A 23,740-nucleotide genomic window follows, 5' to 3' on the forward strand; every position below is an offset into this window, starting at 1 on the left:
CCACCGGAAATCGAATTCGGGACCACGCGAACCGAAGTCAAGCGTGCTAGCCGCTAGACCAAATGGAGGTCCTAACATTGTGTTAATTTAAATCATTGAGTCAGTGTTGCCAGATTCAAAGATCAAAAAGTGGCGTGTCTGTGCTCCTAAAGTAGCGGATTTGAACTATTTGTAGGCCAAATATATACAGTAGAAATGAATTATTTGGCAACTAATGACTAGTACTAATTGAATAATTTTTAACATGGGCTGGAAAATGTGCTGGACGTATTGCAAAAAATTATGATTGATAAACAAAAACAATTCTAGACAGGATACCACGAAATAAAAACAGCCTAGGAAACGTCCTTATACAAGAAGGTTTGACGAAATCAAGAACAACTGGGGAGTAACCTGAAAAAGAATTGCTCAAGATGGATAGGTATGAAGACTTGGAAAGACCTTCATCCAGCAGTGGATTGAGAATGGTTGATTATGATTATGGCTATGATTTTATTATATCTGGACTTCAGAGGCAAACTAAACTAAGTCATAATTTCGTAATTTTACAAGAGAAGCGAAAAACCAGTTCCTTAAGTAAGACCTAGATATACTGTTTTCAAACTATACTTACATGTTAGTAGTTACAAAATAGTAGAATGCTTTTAGACTTAGGGTACATTGTTACACCACTAGAAAGAACATAGTCTATTAAAAAAATATTGTTAACTCAATTTCGACCAAAAATTGACTTAGCATAGTCTACCTCTAAAGTTCATGTATAGCCTATGTATAACTTTTACTAGGTAAGGTAGGGTGAAAACAGATCCAAAATTTAACGAAATTCGTACAGCGAAAACCAAATTTGATCTTTCATATTGCAGCAAAATTACGAAAATTAATACTAAAGAAAACTAAAATGTTAAGAATCACTTGTTTTGCCGGGATAGAGAAAATAGATACATATATATCTCGAATTACCTATATACTTACATAATATGTATGTCCATGTTTCGCAAATTTCAGCGTAATGAGCACATGAGTAGTTTTCTCGAATAAAGATCACATGCACCGCTGAGAAAAATGAAATGAAATCTTTGAGTTTTACTGTACATCCCTCGCTTATGCCGGTTAGGCTAAAGGAGACGGTAATGATGAGTAATGAATGAAATGGTGGAATGAAGAAAGTGGGAAGAAACGGAATAACCCCGAGGAAACCCACGCACACGGTGTTTGTCCACCACAAAGTTCACTTGGCGGGGATTGGGCGAGGAAACCCGGGACCCAAAGCACCAGAGGTGAACGCTCTACCACTGAGCCACCGCGGCCCCATGCACCGCTGAGAACTCAGGAATAAGCTTTATCCATGTTACGGCACTGGATATATGCTTATATAATACATTACGACCTTATAATCTTGTATACGAAACAGAATGTACTTAAAGTGAGACCCGAACTATACGAAACATAAGACTTTGAACCTAACTTGTTTGGTGATCCAACCCGAGACTACAGATAGCAAAGATGAGTGCCGTAGCTCCCACCATAAGGCTAAGGAAGTGCCTGTTTTAAAGTGTCAATTAAACACTGAGATGTGAAACGGTAATAAAGCATTTGATCAATTTGAAACAAAATATATTGTAGTAATAATTACTCTATTTGTCAAGAAAATGAATGTTATATACTCTTTTTTAAAATGACAATCAAAACAGTGTGTTTTGGATAATAACTGAGAGATTGTAAAATTTCAATTTCGGTACGATTAAATACATTCGTGCTGCTATGTGTTGCGTTATCCTTTAGGAGGTATTGAAGAATTCTGATTCAAAGGAAGGAGATAAACTATTGTACATATAGTACTGGAGTTAATTTAATATAGTTTAACTGTATAGGCAGTACTGAGGCTATATGAGACAAAGTCTATTGCTGAAAGTGAAATATGGGTTACTATTAGGGTTTTATCTCAGGTATGTTCAGGGGTGTAGGCAGCAGGTTTGTGTAGGGGGCCCTCGTTTTTGAGGGGGGTCAGCTACAATGTACAAAGCCAAAAAAATGTATTGCTGCTAGTGTTTTTGAGGCCCGAAAGAAAGGAAAATTTTGGATTCCTTCTGGAAAACTAAAAACACTATTTTAGCTTATGATGATGATGATGATGATTATTATTATTATTATTATTATTATTATTATTATTATTATTATTATTATTATTATTATTATTATTATCCATAAATTATATTCAAGATAGTTTTTATTATGCTTAATCAAGAACTACTGCCCGGGACCAAACGCTATACTTTTGAGCATAACTATCAAGGTAACCAAGAAAGTTCTGTCCCTCTGTCCCTTTTCGTTGAGGTCTGTGTTCAATTGGACCTCACACCGTGAGTTGAATGCGAGTGGAGATAAGGCGAACGTCAATTGTTGGTGTGGGTATATCCAACATACTACCTGGTTGTGGCAATTCAGACACACCGTGAACTTGCGTAAAGACAGGGAGAACATGGGACATAAACAGAGCGTCATAAGAGCATGTATGCTGAACGAGTTCAAATGGAGGTCAAACGCCTCTGTAGCGGGACAGAAGATATGCAGGCCTTTGGTGAGGGTATAGTGACGACGCGGACATTGCATCGATGGTTTAACAAGTTTAAGGACGATGACGAAACATCCGAAAACACCACGTGCCAGAATACCAACACATGTACAAAGAGGAACTGGGGCTACAATTCAGTGTGTGGAGAAACCATTCGGCAGCACATCCATCAACTTGTGAAGCACTACAAGTTGGGTAAATGGGTCTCACATATTTTGACTCCGGGCCAGAAGGCAACGCGGCAGTCGCCTGTGTTTATTTACTGTTTCGGAGCCATTTCTGAACAGGGCGTTGACATGTGATAAAAAGTGTGTCCTATACGAAGCTCCACGGCGCCGTCATCATTGGTTAGCATCCCATAAACCGATTTCAAAACAGCCGAAACCAGCACTGTACCAGAAGAAGGTCCTTCTGTGTGTTTGGTGCATCGTGCATCGGGAACTGCTATCAACTGGTCAGAGTATCAATGCAATTGTGTAGTGTCAGCAATTGAGCTCTGCTCAACAAAAACTCAAAACTCTGGAACCATCACTTCTGAATTGCAAATGGATCCTCGTTTAAGGAACAACGCTAAGTCCCACGTGGCTAGGATGACTCAGGACACCATTTTCCGCCTTGGATGGGAAACAATATTGCAACCACTATATTCCCCGGGTATTGCACCGTCCGATTATCACCTGTTCCATTCTTTGGACAATCACCTTAGAGGACGACAGTTCAAATCCCTAGTAAAAGTCCAAAATGCACCTAATACTTTCTTCGTTTCAGGGCCCACCAAGTTCTACCGCGATGGATTCCATGGCCTTCCGGAACGTTTTCAGAAGGTTGTCGATGTTGACGGGCACTATTTTTGATCTTCCAGGTTAGGTGACATATCGATGTTCGAAGGTGGTGGGTAAAAAAGCAACAAAACTTTTCTTGGTTACCTTCATATTTAAATTTAAGACCTTGTATACAGAACCTATCTACACAAGATTGATTTTCTTTGAAACTTCACTTAATTTCTTTACGGTTTCCTGACAAAACTATTTATTTATTATTCGTGACTAAAAAAATCATAATTATTTTATTACACTGAGTAGAAATAAAAGGGAGAGCGAATGAAATCCAAATTGAATAAAAACATTGTTTCTCACCAAATTTTCCATCCTCTTTGTCTTTTAAAACACTTGTTAAAGCATATAAAAATATACTGTACATACAAATCAGTTTAGTACTTTTATTTTATGGCTGTATTTGTAGTACCTTGTTAAAACGTTTGTCTTTAAACTGTCAAATATAAATCGCAGTAAATTGTGTAATCTGCTGTCACAAAAAAGTATCCTATTTTTCGATCAGTATAAGGAAGATACAGTATACTATTTTTCGATCGGTATGGAAAAACAATATTTCTCCATACTATTTTACCATAAATTATTAATTGTCAATAAACTTTGTTACTTTTAAATGAATGAAGCGAGATAATTTTTCTATGATGTTACAAAAACTGGTCATTTGGGGGGCCAGGAAACCATTTGGGGGCCTGACCCCAATGCCCCCCCTTGGCTACACCCCTGGGTATGTTATACCCACTGATGATTGAACCCGGAACACACACATGGAAAGCATTAGCGCTAGCAAATTAGCTACGAAGAAGTACATCATGCCATAAACTGTCAAGAATGATGGCAAAAAGTAAGAACCGGAAACGACAGACTACGATAATAATATTTTCACAATTTTAATTTCATGCTATTTATTTCGAGACTTTCGAGACGAGACCCGAGACGAGACCGAGACTTGGACTTCGAGACCGAGCCCGAGATCGAGACAAGCATCTCTTGACCGAGACGAGACCGAGACCGAGACGGCGATTTATGACTCGAGACGAGATCGAGACCGAGACCGCTACTTATCAACCGAGACGAGACCGAGACTGTACAAAGTCTCGTCTCGTATCGTCTCGATACCATCCCTAATCTATAAGCACACTTTGCAGTCGTAAGAATGACTAGTTACTTACAGTGTCTTAAACATCCTATAATACATATCCTAGGATACACTGTAAAAACAAGTGCTGTCGATTTTTTGTGACATTTGCGGTTTTCGGTTTTTGAGAAAACCGGTTTTCTGAAAACCGAAACCGTAAATACGGTTTTTAAAGCCGAAACCACAAATACGGTTTTTAAAACCGAAACAGCAAAAGCGGTTTTCGGTTTTTTCAAAAACCGATTTCGACAACACTAGTAAAAACCCTCTGCGCTCGTAAGAATGACTAAAACATAGTCCTTAATTTTATATAACAAAATATACCATAATATAGACCATAAACACACTTTGCATTCGTAAGAATGACTAATTACATACCAAACAGGCCCGTATCCAGGGGGTCTAGGGGGCCGCCCCCCCTAAATTTTTGCAGCCCCCTAAAATTTTCACGGTAGGCTTGCAAATGAAGTATAATATAGTGATGAACTATAATATGGTTGGATCGTCCCCACCCCCAAAACCTAGAATTCAAATTATACCTCCTGCCATTTCGTCCGCCTGTCATTTTGTACCCTGCCATTTCGTCCTCTGCCATTTTGTCCTCCTGCCATTATGTCCCCTGCCATTCTGTCCGCTCCCCGAATTTCTATGTGCTTTTAAAATCACTGAAACAGGAAGCTGAACACAGTGCTTTGCATTATGATAGGATTTTTCCCGGTTTGGAAGCGGGGAGAAGAGGAAAAGGTATATGTACGACTAGACAACAGAGTTGAAAAAAAAAGTGCACAGATATAAAACAAGTTCGCTCAAAGATATTGTTCAATGTCTGAGAAATCTAGCCTACATCCAAAGAATTGGAGTGAAAATGAGGAAACAATATAAACAATTTTGCAAATTTGCCTATCCTAATGACGCAGCTGCAAAGCCACGTCCTAATCTACTACCCACGTGAAAGCCACGTCACAAAGGCAGCGTTGTGTTATGTAAAATTACATTGAAGTTATTTATTTAAATTGGGACACATAAGTCTGAATTGCCTGACTTAAGTTACATTAAATAAATTAAATTGTTTTTTAATAAATAAAGTCAATTATATAAGTTGCGTTAAAAATTAATCACTATCTGTAACGCAATAATACAAAATGTTCTTCAGCCATTTGTAATTTTAAAGTCATAAATTAATTTTCGTTTCTGTATCAGTATTATAAATATACAATGTCATTTTAGGAAGAATATTGGTTGTAAGTAGGGTGAACGTCATAACAAAATCGTAACATAGAGTCTTATGCAGAGTCGTTGTGACGTATGATTAGCGTCATACTAAAAGTCTGACTACTGCAGGAAACATATATTAGTCGAACTCTTTAGTATGGCACCAATCACGCGTTAGAACGACTCTGTATAAGGCTTATAAGGCCTTATGCAGAGTCATTTTGCATAAGGCGGATAATGTCTTGATTACGTGCTTCATGATTAGGTATTATTTCTAAAGTAGCATTACACAGAATAATTAAACTGAAGTTCAACTGCCTTTTGTTTTTACAATTATTATTTTTACAATTACTATTGACTTTTCTAGTATATTCATGACATCAACGGCGCCGACTTTCCAAAATTTATGTGGGTGCATATCAATGGCAGGATGTGTTATCCAATATGTTTACAGGGAAGTCTCGATATTTGATTGATTTATATTTAGTTAACATCTTTTTATGAACACTGTCATACAGGGTTGTGTTGTGATAAAGTAAAATTTATCGGTACTATAAAGACAAGTTGGGGCTGCCCTAGCTCAATCGGTAACACAGCTGACTTAAATATAAGACAAAGGGGTTCAAACTCAGGTCCAAACTAAAAAATAATTTGTGAGGGTACCGGAGCCCCGGAGCCCCGGAGCACCCACGTAGTCGGCGCGCATGCATAACATTAATTGCTCTTCCACTGCACATTAAATTTGGAATCGTATCGTTCAAGACGAAGTGCATATGGAATCATAAAATCAATCACGTGACAGATACACTCGAATTGTCACATCGATTTTGCTCCATGCACTCATTTTCATGAAGTGTCAGTATACCAGGTATCTCAAAAAATATATACATTGTTTAATTACGAATAACTCTCACATAGACTGACGGGAATGTCTCACTTTTGATAGCTGCAGTTCTGTTATTACATTGCGTCTCGATATTGGTTTCATCATTTACTTCTTGCGTAGGTGGCGTGAGTGAGGCAACTGGGCTGCAAGGAGGCGGTCGCATTCGTAAGAAGGTGGTCTTGAGGTGATGCATGAAGTACAAAACGATCAGTGAGATGCAACAATGTCGGAACGAATTTGGAACACAACCACCGACAAGTTTAACAATTGCCCGAATTCGTGATAAATTTGAAGCCACCGGTTGTGTTACAGGTGTGCTCAAAACCCGTTCTGGACGATCTGAACTATGTTAGAATTCACTCGCTCACCACAGAAGTCTATGAGACAATGTGTCCGTTGAACCGGTATTAGTCATACAACACGTCACCGGGACGGGAGGTTCTATTTCCAGAAAGATGGTGCCCCATCATACTTCCACTATATTGTGAGGAAGTTTCAAGATGAAAATTTACCCGAACGAGAGATAGGTTTGAAGAGGAGTTTTCGCGTATCCCCCAAGTTCCCTACACCTCATTCCTCTAGATTTTTATTTATGGGGTGCTGTCAAGAACGTTCATTATGGACAAGAGCCTGGCACACTGCACGACTTACAATAGGCCATCGAACGTTCCTGTACAAATATCGAACTTTCCACGTTGCAGTCAGTAGTTCATGAGCAGTTCGGTGGCATCGCCAGTGTATTGATGCTAACGGTTATCACTTTGAACATATAAATAATTAATATCAGTTCTCAATCACGCATTGCAAAGCAATAACGGAACACATTTGAGAGTTGTTCACAATTAAACAGTATATACATTTTTTCAGTCATTATGTAGTAAATCCAGCTTATTAACAAATAGCAGAATAAAAAGAAAATCTGAAAACATAAATAATCACAGGAAATATGACAAATTTATCGAAATTAGAGTAATTCAGAAAGGCCATATTGGAGTTTCGGAACAAATAATAGTATGTACAGTAAAATATAGACATCAAACAAGCATAAGATAAATATAGAAGTGAACAAAACATAATCATAAACATGCAGGAAATTTTTATATCTAACAGAAACAGAGAACAAGGCAATAAATTAAAATAACAGACATTTAAATGAAACAAATATATGTTAACTAACTAACTAACTAACTCTATGGCCTATGGAACCCGGAGGTTCAGTGCCGCGTTCACAAAAGCTCTCCACTGACTTCTATCCTTAGCTAATTGGATCCAGTTTCTACTTTGTATTCCTATCTCTGCGAGATCCATCTTAATATTATCCTCCCATCTGCGCCTAGGTCTTCCTAATGGTCGTTTTCCTATGGGTCTACCAGTCAAGACTTTGAAAGCGTTTCTACTTTCTTCCATTCTAGCTACATGACCTGCCCACCTAAGCCTCCTAGACTTGACGACCCTAACAATGTTGGGTAAACCGTATAAACTATGTAACTCCTCGTTATGAAGCTTCCGCCATTCCCCATTCTCCTTCCTCTTGGGTCCGAATATTCTTCTCAGGATCCTGTTCTCAAATACTTTCAATCTATGTTCTTCCCTCAGAGTAAGCGACCATGTTTCGCAACCATACAGAACAACAGGCATGATTATCGTTTTATATATTTTAAGCTTCAAATTCCTCGACAGAATTCGCGACGACAAGAGATTTTGAACCGAATAGTAACACGAATTCCCTGCTTTTAGTCGACATTTAATTTCTTCGTGAATATGATTTTCGTCTGTTAATATTGATCCTAAATATTTGAAAGTATCCACTTTATGAAAAGTATTATTTAATATTTTAACGCCTCCACAATTTGCCGTATTACGGCCCCGACGCACTTCCATGTATTTAGTTTTCTCTGCATTTACTTCTAAACCCATGTCCCTGCAAGCATTTAATAAGATCTCCGCATTTATTTCTACTGTTCTCCTATCATCCCCTATTAAATTTACATCATCAGCATATGCCATAACCTGGTGAATGCCGTTCAACTCTAGGCCCTGGTTGCTATCTTTGATTTTCCTTATGGCGTATTCTAGCACAAAGTTAAATAATAATGGCGACAACGCATCTCCTTGTTTCAGGCCATTTTCGACGTGGAAGCTCGTGGACAAAAACTTTCCTACCCGGACAAATATACGTTAAGTCAATTAAATTATGCTATTAGGGCTATATACCTGAGTTTTACGCTGGTGTGGAAGACTTAAGGATAAAAGTAAGTTTTGCATACTGTGTAACTCTTATGTGGCATAGACCGGTGATACTTGAACCATACAAAGGGACTACTGCTACAGTGTGATACAGGAAACAACAAGAAGAAACATGTGATTAGAACAAAAATATTTTCATACAGAGGCAATAATTTATCCTGAAGTCACTGCGACTCATGATGACCTCTCTCCCCCCGAACATTACAGAAAGAGTAAAATGGTCTTTAGAAGAATGTGTGAAACAACGGAGAGCGATAAATGCTCTGCGATGTGCTCCCATGTTGCGCATAAGGCTAGCAATGAGTTATTGTGGAATGGAGTTTCATTCCGCCACCAGCGCTGTTGACAACTGCTGAATAGTCGGTGCATTTGAATGTTCTACAAGAAGTATCTCTGTAACACCCTATACGTGCTGGATGGGATTCAAGTTGGGGAAGCAGGCGGACCACTCCATTCGCCGAATATCCTCTAATTCCAAGAGCTCCCTCACCTGCACTGTTCGATGCAGTCGTGCATTATCATCCACAAAATGAAATTAGGGCCGACTATATCTCTGTAAAGACGCACGTGGAGAAGGAGTACAGTGTCACAATACAGTTGACAGGTGAGTGTACCGAGTTAGAATATTTGGAGGTCGATATGCCGATGCAAAATTATACCTCCTCACACAACCTGAAACACCAAACCAATCATGTTCGACATTATTCCTGGGTTCATTGCGCATTCGCCAAATGAGTGTACCTCCAGAATCACTAAAACTCAATCTGTTCTCATCAAGAGAACGAAACCCTACTTTTTCTCGGTTCAGTGACTGTGATTGACCACTACATGTCCTTCTCAAAACATTGTCTGTGGTTCATAACGCTTCCCATGGACGTGAAACAATACTGTGGGTAATACGAAATTTCTGGGCCACATTTGGCACACTTCGTGCTTTTTCCATTTTCCCGATGATTCTTCCCCGTGTAAAGTCATCCAAATGTTTCCGGGCCATATTGTTATAACAGCACCGCAATGTACCTCACACACACACTGTATCGTCCCTTTAATCCAACTGCTTCGTGTTAGGGGTCAGACCTATTCGGAGCTACGGTTGTCATACATGTAGGAAACCTCTGGTAATACGTTGTGGACTTTTCATTCATTTCCATCGATTAGGCAATTTTTTTGTTAACTTATCTATCTCGTCCTTAAGGTTTGGACACAAGTGTAGCGACTTGTACCAGCTCAATTCTGGACTGCTACAAATGTACTGCTCTTCTACGTTAGTATACTGATTTCAAGCGTTTGTAGTTGGGATTATAGAAAAATAATTGTAATTGAATGTTAATGTGTTGAATAAATATGTTATAAGTACTCAATAACTTACGTTGCTGCAATTTTTCTCCGATGTGCCGAACAACGAACCAGTGAAGCACTCATATCTTACGAAACTAAAAGATAAAAATAATCAAAATAACGGATTTTTATAGCTCTCATTCAGGAAAGAATCAATTATTATTCCCAACACAACTTAAGAAAGGAAATTATAACTTACTGTATTATTCAAAATGTATGGGCAAATTAATCATTTTGACACTGTTTTTTTATTGCTTATTGTTATCATTGTTATCATTTAGCAAAATAATTAAATAAAATATAATTGTCTTATATTCCTACATTACTGTGATCAGAATCACAAAGTAAGATACGAACTGCGTGGTAACTTTGTATAAACCCAGCAGTAATTGTCTAGCCCACATACAACTAGCAATTTGTTTCCCAGTGTATTGTGGTGCCACGGTAGCTATTCCTAGTATGACGTTTCCTCGCGTGACAATGAAGTTGTGAATGTACGTGTAAGCACGTTTGAAACGCTGGCAGCCCTAGTATGATTGAGAGTAGTAAAAATGGATCGATCTGGAACATATTAGACCATACTAGAACATACTAGAACTCAGGAGCCCCTGGGAAATTGAGCACCCTGAACCGTCGACCCACGGTCTTTTACGACCTCCATTTTAGGGGTGTATTTGTTCCCTTTTATGAGCACTTTTAGGGGGTGTACTCGTTCTCTTTTATGAGCACTTTTTAGGGATGGACTCGTTCCCTTTTATGAGCATATTTTCAAACCCCTATTTTAACATAGCAGAAATTACGAACACATAGAATATAATACTTAAGACTACGAAACATAGCAGGGGCGTACTCGTTTTCAACCCCTTAGCATAAGACTGTGTAACATAGCAGAACTAGTAAAAAGTATGGTTTATTTACCAACCTCTATTTTAACATAGCAGAAATTACGAACACACAGCAGAGCAGAGAATACATAGGACTACGAAACATAGCAGGGGTGTATTCATTCTCTTTTATGATCACTTTTCAACCCCTATTTGAACATAGCAGAACATAGCAAATTCGTTCCACCCATATTTGAACATAGCAGAGCTAATAAAAGAGGATGGCTCATTTTTCAACCCTTATTTTACCATAACAGAAATCACACAGAGACTACGAAACATAGGGAAAGATAGTTCATTTTAGGGGTGTATTCGTTCTCTTTTATGAGTACATTTTAAGGGGTCGACTTGTTCCCTTTTATGATCACTTTTTCAACCTCTATTTTAACATAACGAACATAGCACATAACACATAGCAGACATAAGACTACGGAGGTGTACTCGTTCTCTTTTATGAGCACTTTTCCAACCCCTATTTTAACATGGCAGAACATAGCAAATTCGTTCAACCCCTATTTAAACATAGCAGAAATTACACAGAGACTACGAACACACAACTATTTAACATAGTAAAGCTGTATTCGTTCTCTATTTTAACATAACAGAAATAGCAAAGACTACCAACATAGTAGGGGTGTACTCGTTCCAACCCCTATAGTAAAGATTCTTTTAAGTGGTGAACTTGTTCTAACGCCTATTTGAACATAGCAGAGATTATTTTCTTTTACAAGGAGACAATATTTAAAGATTGCAAAGGAATGCAAACTTCCGTGTTTTGTTATCAGTTACATAATAACTTCCGTCATATGTTGATAATTCTCATTACGTCATTCATCCGGATTTTAAAAACATTGTGCTAGTTTTTTCCTCAACAGACAATACTGATTTAATCGTTTAGTATGTGTTAATCGCTCGCGGTAGACGCATGGTTGCTAGTTGTTTTATAGGATTTACGTGACTCGATGATATCATCCCTATTGCGCAATATTGTGCAATGCAATTACAAAGGTATAAAAGACTGATCGAGGAGTTCTTTTTTTTTAATCAGTTGCTTGTTGGTGTTTAAAGTGTAAACTTCTTATTGGTGAAGTTCTGATTTTTTTTGTGTGTCTATATCAGTGTGCCTTTTTTTAGTTGTCTATAGGTAAGACATCTTATAACTATAATATCATATTATAAAAACTTACTTCTGAACTATTATAGTAACATTGTGTTATTTTAAAAAAATGGCAACGAAAAAGTTAAACCAAATACTATCAATTTACCAACTGATACTCTATTTAATAATAATTTTTAAAAAAATCATTTTAAAATGTGATAGTGTTTTAAATTAGGATAGTGGATGCTTTTTAAATAATAAAAGACTGTTTAGATATATTAAAACAGGAACAAGATAATACATCTTTTAAAGTAAATTTTTCTTTGGCTACAACTTTTGTAAAACCAGTAGATTTAGAAACATGTAGATTCTTTGTAAATAGTGGTAACAAAATTATTTTACCGAGTACAGATGTGAATGCTATAATTGAAAAACTATTTAATAAAAAATTTAGTTGAACAAAAAAACACAGCAATTAAGAAATCGAGGTGGTCTCTATGCTCTCAACCTAACCATCTCTTAGAAATTAAAATCAGTAAATAAAATCCACTGACCGCATCATCTTATATAAAATTGCCTCAATGGATTTTATCTAAAAAATGTGTTTTAAATATTCAAAATAATGATAATAGATGTTTTATGTATTGCATTCTAGCTGCATTACATCCTACAAAAGATAATCCACATCGTGTAAATAATTACATACAATATATTAATACTTTATTACCGTTATTTGAGAAAACGAATATAAAATTCCCTGTTGAAGTAGCACACATAAGCAAATTTGAACATATGTATAATTCCGTATTTAATAAGGAACAAATTTCTATTAATATATATGGCATTGATTATGATAATGAAACAATTTTTCCGTTACGTATAAGCGAAAACACAGCTGTAGGTAAACATATTGATTTATTATATTGTGAAGAAAATTTCAATAGTCATTATTGTCTTATAAAAAATGCCTTATTGAAAATTCATAAAGAAAAAACTTATATAAAATTGCCTCAATGGATTTTATCCACAAAATGTTTTTCAAATTTTGAATATAACGATAATAGATGTTTTATGTATTTCATTCTAGCTGCACTACATCCTGTAAAAGATAATCCACATCGTGTAAATAATTACATACAATATATTAATACTTTATTACCGTTATTTGAAAAAACGAATATAAAATTCCCTGTTGAAGTAGCACACATAAGCAAATTTGAACATATGCATAATTCCGTATTTACTAAGGAACAAATTTCTATTAATATATATGGTGTTAATTATGATAATGAAACAATTTTTCCGTTACGTATAAGCGAAAACACATCTGTAGGTAGACATATTGATTTATTATATTTAAACTCTCATCATTGTTTAATTACAAATGTAAATGGTTTAGTTAGACATCAGTTAGGTACTGATCAAGCATTTATTTTTAGACGATGTTTAGTATTTTTTTATAACAAATCAAAATTAGATGAACATGACAAATTATGTAAAGAACACACTCCAACCAAAATTAGCATGCCGAAACAAGGAGATGTTTTAAAATTTCGTAAACTAAAATTGTTATTAGAAAATGATGTCATAATAGTTGCAGATTTCGAAAGTTTATTAAAACCTATAAATAAACAAATTGGATCCAATACAAAACAAATTCAGTAACATATACCTTGCAGTTTTAGTTATATTGTGTGTTGGAGTAACAAATATATAAAATCAGATCTAGTTATTTATCGTGGGGAAAAGGTATCGATTAATTTTGTCTGCTATGGAGAAGGAATTAAAAAAATAATAAATATATTAGATCAACAAAAACCAATAATACCATTAAATAGTTCTCAGTTACAGGAGTATCATCTATCCACTGAATGCTCTGTTTGCGATAGTAAATATATGAGTAACAATAGAAAAGTTAAACATCATAACCATTTAACTGGGAAATATATTGCCACGGTGTGCAATAATTGTAATTTGCAAATTAAACGTCAGGGTAATTTTATCCCTGTATTCTTCCATAACTTATCTGCCTATGATGCACATTTATTCGTGAAAGAACTAGGTTGCACACCTGGCAATATATCTGTAATTGCTGAAAGCACTGAGAAATGCATCACATTCTCCAAACATTTTAATTTTAATGGTAGACCTATTGAGTTACATTTTGTAGACGTATATAAATTTCTTCTGTACAGTCTCGAAAATTTGGTGTCAAAATTAAAACCTGATCAATTCGTATATACAAAGCAATATTTTTCCGACGATAAGTTTCCTTTAATTCTCCGTAAGAGAATTTATTTTTATGAATACGTAACAAATTTAGATACATTTAAAGAAACTGAATTACCTGGAAGTGAGGCGTTTAATAGCAAATTGAACGGAACACAAATTTCCGAGACCGACTATCAATATGAAAAACTGATTTGGCATGTGTTTAATTGTCAAAATTTAGGTGACTACCATGATCTATATTTAAAATGTGATGTACTTCTCACAGCAGATGTATTGGAAAATTTTCGAAAGACGTGTTTAAATGCTTTTAGTATTGACCCAATTAATTGTTTTACTGCACCTGGTTTGGCATGGCAAGCCATGTTATATAAAACAAAAGTTGAACTTGAACTTTTATCAGATATCAATATGTATATGTTTGTAGAAAAATCGATTCGTGGAGGCATCACAAAAGCTGTATTAAGGTATGCCAAAGCTAATAATCCCTACGTACATGATTTTGATGCGGAAAAAGAAAAATCTTATTTACTGTATATTGACATGAACAATCTGTACGGACTATCAATGATTGATTATTTACCATATGGTGGTTTTTGGTGGGAGGACAAAATTGACAATTGGCAAGACAAGAATAAAATTATCAATTGGCCCACTGATAGTGAATGTTTGTTTTTCTAGAAGTGGACTTAGAGTATCCAAATTATTTACACGAATACCATTCTGATTTTCCGTGTGCTCCCACTAATGAAGTTCCACCGAATGGTAAATACTCAAAATTACTATTAACACTTAAGGGGATCTGCTACCTCTTCGCTTATGTTTCTAACTTTCCATTTGAAAGCATGTAAATTTTAGTATGGTAATTTCTAACAAAGTATTGCAGGTAATGACTTGAAATTTTTAATACATATACACGAGACCCATATAAATCCAACCACGGTCTTCAATTTACGTTACATGCGTTAGATTAATTGCAATATATTCTTCAGTAAGTTTGGCAACAGAGAATAAAAAGTATGCTGCAGAAGAGAGAGGGCTGACCATCTGTTCTAGCTGCTTTTAATGTGATTCTCACTTCTCAGTGGTTAGAATGGTCTGGACTGGAAGAGCCCAAAACCACTTCTTTCTTCCTTTCACGGTTTGTTTGTTTCTTCCACCCCCTGCTGTCACAAGAAGACAACTTGTTTCGGAAAGCATTTTGAATTAGTAGCGAAAAGCCAAACTGAATGACACCACGGACGGATTAAAGGGAGGGGCGGTCACTCCCTCCGAGAACATTTGAATACTTTGAATAATCGGAGTAAGAAACTAGAAATTGCGTAATCTAGTAAGAAAAGTTTGTTGAAGTATACAAATCAAGAAGCATTTTAAGTGTCACAGGATTGTACTCTCATCCCCTCCCCTCCCAATTCCCTTCTGAAGAAGTTCTCTTCTGTTTCTCTGTTCCATATTAGCCTTTACACTTACACTTTCATTATCCAGTATTGATTTTTACCATACCATCTGCAAAGAAGGCGAATAAGGTTTACGAGTCCTTCCTGCCCCCTTTTTTAAAAATTGCTAATTATAATAAAATTTATCGAAAACAATTCATCTCAACGATAAAGACTTATACACATTCATTATTGCAATTTTAAAATAAACTCGCCGCCTGTCGCGTATGCTAGCGATCTAATATACACGAATAGATGAAAAGTTAGTTTGAAGCGTATTGTTTTTCTGTAATTAAGTCCGAATTCATATTTGTTTCTATTGTTGCATCGACAAAAGTGAGCGCTAAATCGATTTAGGCTCGTTGGCCTTTGCAAGGTCCATCAAGATGCAAGGCCGTGAGCAGTCGCCCACCACTTGAAACGCCTCTGCACTAGAGGTCTGCACGTGCTCGGGCCTACAAAGAATGTATCACTTCGAGCTCGGGAGGGGTTCGGGCAGTAGCGTCATTTCAGATTTGGCTTGGGGGGCCAAGACCCCTTGATATATGTAAAATTTCACGTTTTTCACTAATTTACTACTATTCTATTGATAAAATTATATAAATCTCAAACTCGGGGGAGGGGCAAATGCCTCTCCCTGTCCCCCTAAATGACGCCCCTGGGTTCGGGCTGTGAATTTTTAAATATACAACCATATTTCTCGGACTTTTTCGGGCCTAACTTTGTAAATATAGTGTAAAACGATACAAATTGCACCGTTCTTTCTGGAGGACTTTTAAAACACAACTGCAAAATCAAACCTCGAATTGCTGTAAATAAAAATACAATTTTGCATTAATAATTAAGTTTCTGTAATTCGGGCTTATTTCGGGCTCATTTGATTATCACAGAGCTCAGTCCGGGCTCGGGCCTAAATGCTAAGACATATTTTGGACTCGGGTCGGGCCTCACATTGAAAATTCACGGGCCGGGCCCGGGCTGAAAATTCCGGCCCGTGCAGACCTCTGCTCTGCACCCGCACACATTCCTTCCTAGCCCAGAAAATCTCCTCCCCTGCGCATCGTCAATAATGGTAAATTTGTTCCTCGTATATTTGCTTATTACGGTAAGAGAAGTTCAAACCAGAACTCTAAAATTAGTTCGTTCTCTGGGGTAATGTGAGTAATTCAAATTAAGGAAGATATGCGTAATATACAAATGTCAGAAAAACTTGATATCAATTTGAATAACCTTTTACGTAATGTTTATTTTAGAAATAATAAACTTATGCAAGTATATCGAGGCATCTGAAATTTAATGTTAAATAGTGGCGAGTGAGCCAGAAGGGGCGTGCAGTATTCAGTTAGTCAAAGAACTCATATATGTAGCTTGAAAACTAATACTATTTAAACCAATATTGAATTAGACAAATTTGATCACTCTGGCCACAGAGAAGGCGTCACCTTCTATGGCCCGCCCATCGCATGATGGGAATGAAAGACACAGGAAAAAAAGACAAATTTGTAAAAAGTAGGATAACCATAATTGGAAATAGTGTGTATTTTTTAAGGAGGAAACCCAGAAGTACATTCTCGATATAATAATAATAATAATAATAATAATAATAATAATAATAATAATAATAATAATAATAATAATAATATAATCTTTCTCACTTCAATCGTAGGTTGATGCGCAAGAAGGAAATTTTAAAACTTTTCTCTCCCCTGGGTGAGCTGTTTTATAATTTGATAAGGTCTCTTCTTCGTAACTGTATCTATCCCTGGTCGGGCCGCGGTAGGTCAGTGGTAGAGCGTTCACCTCTAATGCATGGCGTCTTTAGTTCGATCTCAGCTCGCACCAAGTGAACTTTGTGGAGGACAAACACCATGTGTGGGGGATTTCTCGGGGGGTCTCCCGTTTCCTTCCACTTTCTGCATTCCAGCATTTCCTTCTTTTCTCAACATCACTAGCTCCTTTAACCTACCAGGCATAACTGTGGGACGTAAAACTTATAGATTTTTCTATCCTTGATCTTCCACTTCCTGGTTTTCCTTCTGCCTTTTCCCCTATAAACACGGTGATCCAATCGGAGTACCGAATAAGATGTCCAAGCATGCTGTTTCTTTTTTTTCCCTATTATCTTCATGATCTGTCGTCCTTCATTAGCTTCCTTTAGTACGTCTTCGTTCCTTTTCCTTATACAGTATTATTATTATTACACAACCACACAAAATAAATAAAAGTTCTGTGCACTGGACCCCAGGGTATTGATTCGATGTATTTTGGTACCCAGAACCCAAATTTCGAAACTCCAGGACGATTGAGCGTGTCAACTTTGTTTTATGGGCGAAGAACGTAAGTGTTGTTTTACGTTTGCTTATGTTTATCGCCCATTTAAAAAAAATATCACGGTCAATCGTCCTGGGGTTTCGAAATTTGGATTCTGGGTACCAAAATATTTTGAATCCCTACCCTGGGGTCTGGTGCACAGAACTTTTATTCTTTTTGTGTAGCTGTGTTATTATTATTATTATTATTAGTAGGAGTAGTAGTAGTAGTAGTAGTAGTAGTAGTAGTATTTTCCATGCGTACATTTTCTCGAAAATATCCTCCCCCTAAGAGATGATCAGCAATTCATTCCTGAATACTACTCAGCTCCTTTTCCTACTAATGACTATTTAGGAGTTTTTTCTTAGCTAAATCTCGTTATATTGTGTCTCCATTGTACGTAGAATAGAATTCGATTGCCAGTGTAAGCTCACAACTTCCGAAGTTGAGTCAACATCGTGAAAGAAATGGAGAACTATCCGAATAAAGTGGTAGCGATCACTGGCCAAGAAAGACGAAAGGATTGTTTGTTGTCATTGCACTGATCACGATCTTCTAGGTTGTGAATGTTTACCAGCTGGCATGTCCAGGCCCCTATGGGCTGTATTGCTGAGTTTAGATTTTAGACTAATAAACAGCTGTCTTTAGAAAATAACCTTGTAACACAAATATCATAGTCATGAGATCCGAACCATAGTGTCAAGTGGTATATATCTCACATGGGTGGTAAAATTTGTCGGGGGGAACGGTGAAAAATGTGGAAACAATTGGATACAATTACTAAGAACATTTTCCTTCTTCCTTCACATGTCTCTTGTTTATGGTCATTTCGTCTTGTGTGATAAGGCGGACTTCAGAACACAAAATTGCAACGCTCCAGATTCCCTCCCCAAATTGTCACGCGGTTCGTATGTCAGTCTTCGAGTTTTTTCAAAGAATGTTACATTATCTGCTATGAGATCTGCAAACGATCTCCATTGTATAACTGCTATCTCTATAGAGGCAGTGGACAAAACTGAGGACAAAGCTGCCCAAAACAAGTTTTTGACAAAAAAAGGAAGAAACAGAGACAACATTTGTTTTTAGCCAGAAGCGTTCATAAATCACTACCACGTGACGCGAAGACTATTAGGGCTAGAGGTTCAGCAGAGAGCTCTCAATTCCTGGAGAAATTCTATCCTCTACGTTGCCAAGTGTAAACGGAAGTATACATTATAATTAATCTAAATTGATCTGGGGCATTAAATCAAAAACAGAAACCATGAACATATAGGTATTCCTGTTGGAAAATATCATGGAAAATTTTGAGACGGTAAGTGCAATATCTTGTTAAATATTCACATAGAAATATCTACGTGTTATCTTATAGGGCTCCTGAAACACTTGCAAGTGGGTAGACATCCCCTTAAATCGAAATCGAATTATATCTTGCATTATAGAGTATTACAATTCTATCTAAAACAAGATTTAATATTGGTTAAATTACATAAAATATTATGGTTTCGTCAATCTAAATGGCTTGCATCTTAGATAGAAGAAAATACTCAGCGTCGTGCAAATGTTAAAATTGAATTTGAAAAAGATTTTTATACGTTATTAAATAATTCTGTATACGGAAAGACAATGGAGAATGTGGGAAAACGCATTGATATAAAATTCATTAATAATGAAAAAAGTGTAAAAAATTAGTAGCGCAAGATCAGTTTCAAAACTGGGTAAAATTAGGAGATAATCTTGCATTATTCCATATGTTAAAAAAATCTGTAACTCTAAATAAACCGATCTATGTAGGAGCTACAGTTTTAGAATTATCAAAATTAGCAATGTATGAATTCCATTATAATATAATGAAACCTCGATATGGAGATAAGATTGGTATTACTTACATGGATACTGGCTCTTTCATTTACTACATTAAAACCGACGATATTTATAAAGATATAAAAGACATGAACGAGAATTTTGATACTTCTAATTATGAGGAAAATCATGCTTTATATAACACAAAAAATAAACACGTTTTGGGTAAAATGAAAGATGAATTAAGAGGAGTTCCTATCATTGAATATGTTGGTTTACGAGCAAAAAATTATGCAATAAAAACTGATGAAAATAAAGAACTGAAAAAATGTAAAGGGATCAAGAAAAATGTAGTTAAAGAACAAATTACGTATGACGATTATAAATCCTGTCTATTTCAAAACGAAACGATTCATAAAACACAATTTGAAATTAAAAGTAAATATCACAATTTAACAACAAATCAGGTAACAAAATTAGCGTGTGATCCGTATAATGACAAAAGAAAAATTTTAAATTGTAATATACACACTATTCCTTGGGGGTATCATAATAAAGATTTAACATGTGTGATTTGTATATTGTAAATATGATATTTTAGTTTTTGTATATATATATATATATATATATATATATATATATATATATATATATATATATATATATATATATATATAGATATAGATATAGATATAGATATAGATATTAGTGTAATAGTATTGATAAACAAAAATATGTCACAATCAGTTCAAGAACAAATTGTTGCAGAATTACATAAAGGTGCAAGATGAAACTATCCTCGAATACCCGTTATAACGAAAGGAATTCATGATTTATGGCAAGCTGATTTAGTTGAAATGAATAGTGGAAAATTGAAAGGTCTAGCAAACATTAATCGAAATTTCAAATATTTATTAACTGTGATAGACACATTCTCTAAATATGCTTGGGCTATTCCTGTGAAAACTAAAACTGGGAAAGAAATTACACAAGCATTTATAACAGTACTGAAAAAAGCTAACAAAAGCCCCAAATTTTTACAAACTTACAGGGGTCGAGAATTTTATAATTCAGAGTTTCAGAAGGCGATGAACCAAAATAACATTAAACATTATTCCACGTACAGTGATGTGAAAGCAAGTATTATTGAAAGATTTAAGATTTAATAGAACATTACGTAATTTCATGTGGAGACCATTTACACTGCAGGGAAATTATAAATGGATTGGCATTCTGCCGGAATTACTAAATAAATATAATAATACTATTCATTCCACTATTAAAATGAAACCTACCGACGCTGAAAAACATCTATTGACAAATATCTATTGCAAAAAGTTTTTTATAATAAAAAAGTAAATTTAAAGTAGGTGAATATGTAAGAATTAGTAAACTTAAGCGTCCTGATATTGTTAGAGGTTTTACACGCAATTAGAGTACAGAAAGTTTTCGAATTGCTAAAGTTTTTTTCACTAATCCTCCAACATATCACTTAGTAGACTCAAATAATAAACCTATTGAATGATTTTACGGACACGAATTACAATTAACGAAATTTCCAAAATCATATTTAATTGAAAAAGTTTTGCGAAAGAAAAATAATAAGGCTTATGTGAAATGGTTAGGTCTGCCAAAAAGTGAAAATTTTTGGATTGCTTTAAAGCATACTCTATTGTAAAAAAAAGAAAAGTCAAGAATTTATAGGTGAAGCATGTCATCATAAGTATTTCTTGTAGATTTTATAATTTTAAAAGGTGAATTTTATATTTTAAATTCTAGCAACACTGTAAATTTTCGTTGCTTAGTTAAATTGTCACCATCATCATGAGGTCTATCAGTATCACAAATAGAAAGTACATTAAATCAAATTTGTTCTTTAACAAACGCTGTGTTTTTATGTAAAAGAGAAAATAAAGCAAAATATTTAAAAACATTATTTAAAATAAGTGTGATATATCTGTAATAGAGAGAGAGAAAAAAATATGGAATGGAAAATTCCTTTTACATGTATGGTAGCAGGTCGTACAGGCTGTGGAAAATCATATTTTGTTAAAACATTTCTTGACCATTATAGTAAGTTATTTAAAAATATTGTATGGTGTTATGGTGAATGGCAGCCGTTGTATGATACTCTTTCAGGCTGCACGTTTGAAGAAGGTTTACCTCAAAATAATGAATTTCAAGCACACGAAGGTCCACATCTTGTAATTATTGATGATTTAATGCGTGAGTGTGACCATCGGATTGTAGATATTTTTACTAAGGGTAGCCATCATAGAAATATAAGTGTAATATTTATAACACAGAATATTTTTCATCAACAAAAAAGGAATGCGGGATATTTCGTTAAATTGTCATTATATTGTTTGTTTTAAAAATCCTAGAGACCAAGCTCAAATTAATTATCTGGCACGACAATTGTATCCAGGTAATAAAAAAATTATTCAAGAAGCATATCAAGATGCAACTTGAATTGCACATGGTTATTTATTTTTTGATTTAAAACAAAATATTCCTGATGAGCAGCGAGTTCGAACAAATATCTTTCCAACAGATTCTTTTAATTATGTTTATGTGCCTGTAAAAAAATAATTGCAATATGCTTTGTATTCTAACAACTATTTATGCTATAATAGCCGTAAAATGATAAGTAAGGAAAATGCACATTTGTTAAAACTTTTAGCAAAGTCAAAACCGAAAGCACGTAAGGCAATTTTACAAAATGCAGATCCTGATTTAATTCGCTCTATTTGCGAATGTTCCTATAACGTATTACAGGGAAATGTTCCATTAAATAAAACAGAGATAAATAAATTTAAAAATATATAAAAAGGAACTGAAATATTTGGTGAAAAATGGTCCGTCATTAGAACAAAAGAAAAAAACGAATAATTATACAAAAAGGTGGTTTTCTTATTGCATTGCTTGCACCTATTTTAGGAGGTATATTATCAAGTTTAATTACGAAATTATGCAAAACGCTCATCAACTTATTTTAATCTCACCAGAAAAATTACATCATTATCAAACGATATCTAATCTTGATGATGAAATGAAAGAAATTTTAAATAATAAAAGTTTAAATGCAGAAGAAAAATGGGTACGATATAGAGAAGTCTTACAAAAATATTTCAATATAATTAAAAAACCGGCAGCAGTTACAACAGCAACTACTACTACTACTATTGATAAATTCTAGGAGGAAGATGAAGAAGAGGAGGAGGAGGATGAAATAATATCTACTCTCCCTGAAATTTGTAAACGTAAAGTAAGAACTTTATTACGTAAATTGAAACAAAATCCTAATATTCAATGAGATGATAATGGAAATGTGAATATTAATAATAAATTAATTCCAGGTGCAAATATAGTGGATTTGATATCCGATTTTATTAGATGTCGTAAGAAAAATATTTCAGTTCCCGGTTGGAAACCTTTTGCTACATTATTAGCAAAAGCCAATATACCCTTAGATTACATTGGTAATCCTCAACGAATAGAATATATTAGAAAACTAACAGAGGACGATGATGATTATGAGAACGAAGAGGATGGTCCTCCACCCCGTAAACGCAAATGGCGTACTTATAAGCAATAATACTAATATTTTATTGTAATCTATTGATATTTTTGAGTATATAGAAAGAAAGATGAATGATCCATACTTTAAATACTATACGCATCAAGCAGGAGGTGGTTATAACGTGTATAAAGGTACAGCATATCAAGAAGGTTATGGCATTGGTAGTTTTCTAGGAG

General features: G+C 35.2%; 1 long non-coding RNA gene across 3 annotated transcripts in view; it reads right to left on the minus strand.

Moving 5' to 3' along the window:
* The window catches only part of LOC145676012 (uncharacterized), a 148,172-nt gene that overhangs the window by 26,167 nt on the left and 98,265 nt on the right, over positions 1–23,740 (minus strand). The window contains exon 1 of one of the 3 annotated variants that reach the window (XR_014129264.1): positions 10,255–10,314. The exons of the other annotated variants lie outside the window; for them this stretch is intronic. This is a non-coding gene — a long non-coding RNA (uncharacterized LOC145676012). Of the gene's footprint in view, positions 1–10,254; positions 10,315–23,740 lie in introns of those variants that run through there. 3 annotated transcript variants of the gene reach the window in all.

Source organism: Thermobia domestica, chromosome 18 (assembly GCF_964235325.1).
Source record: "Thermobia domestica chromosome 18, izTheDome1.hap1.1, whole genome shotgun sequence".
Taxonomy (NCBI): domain Eukaryota; kingdom Metazoa; phylum Arthropoda; class Insecta; order Zygentoma; family Lepismatidae; genus Thermobia; species Thermobia domestica.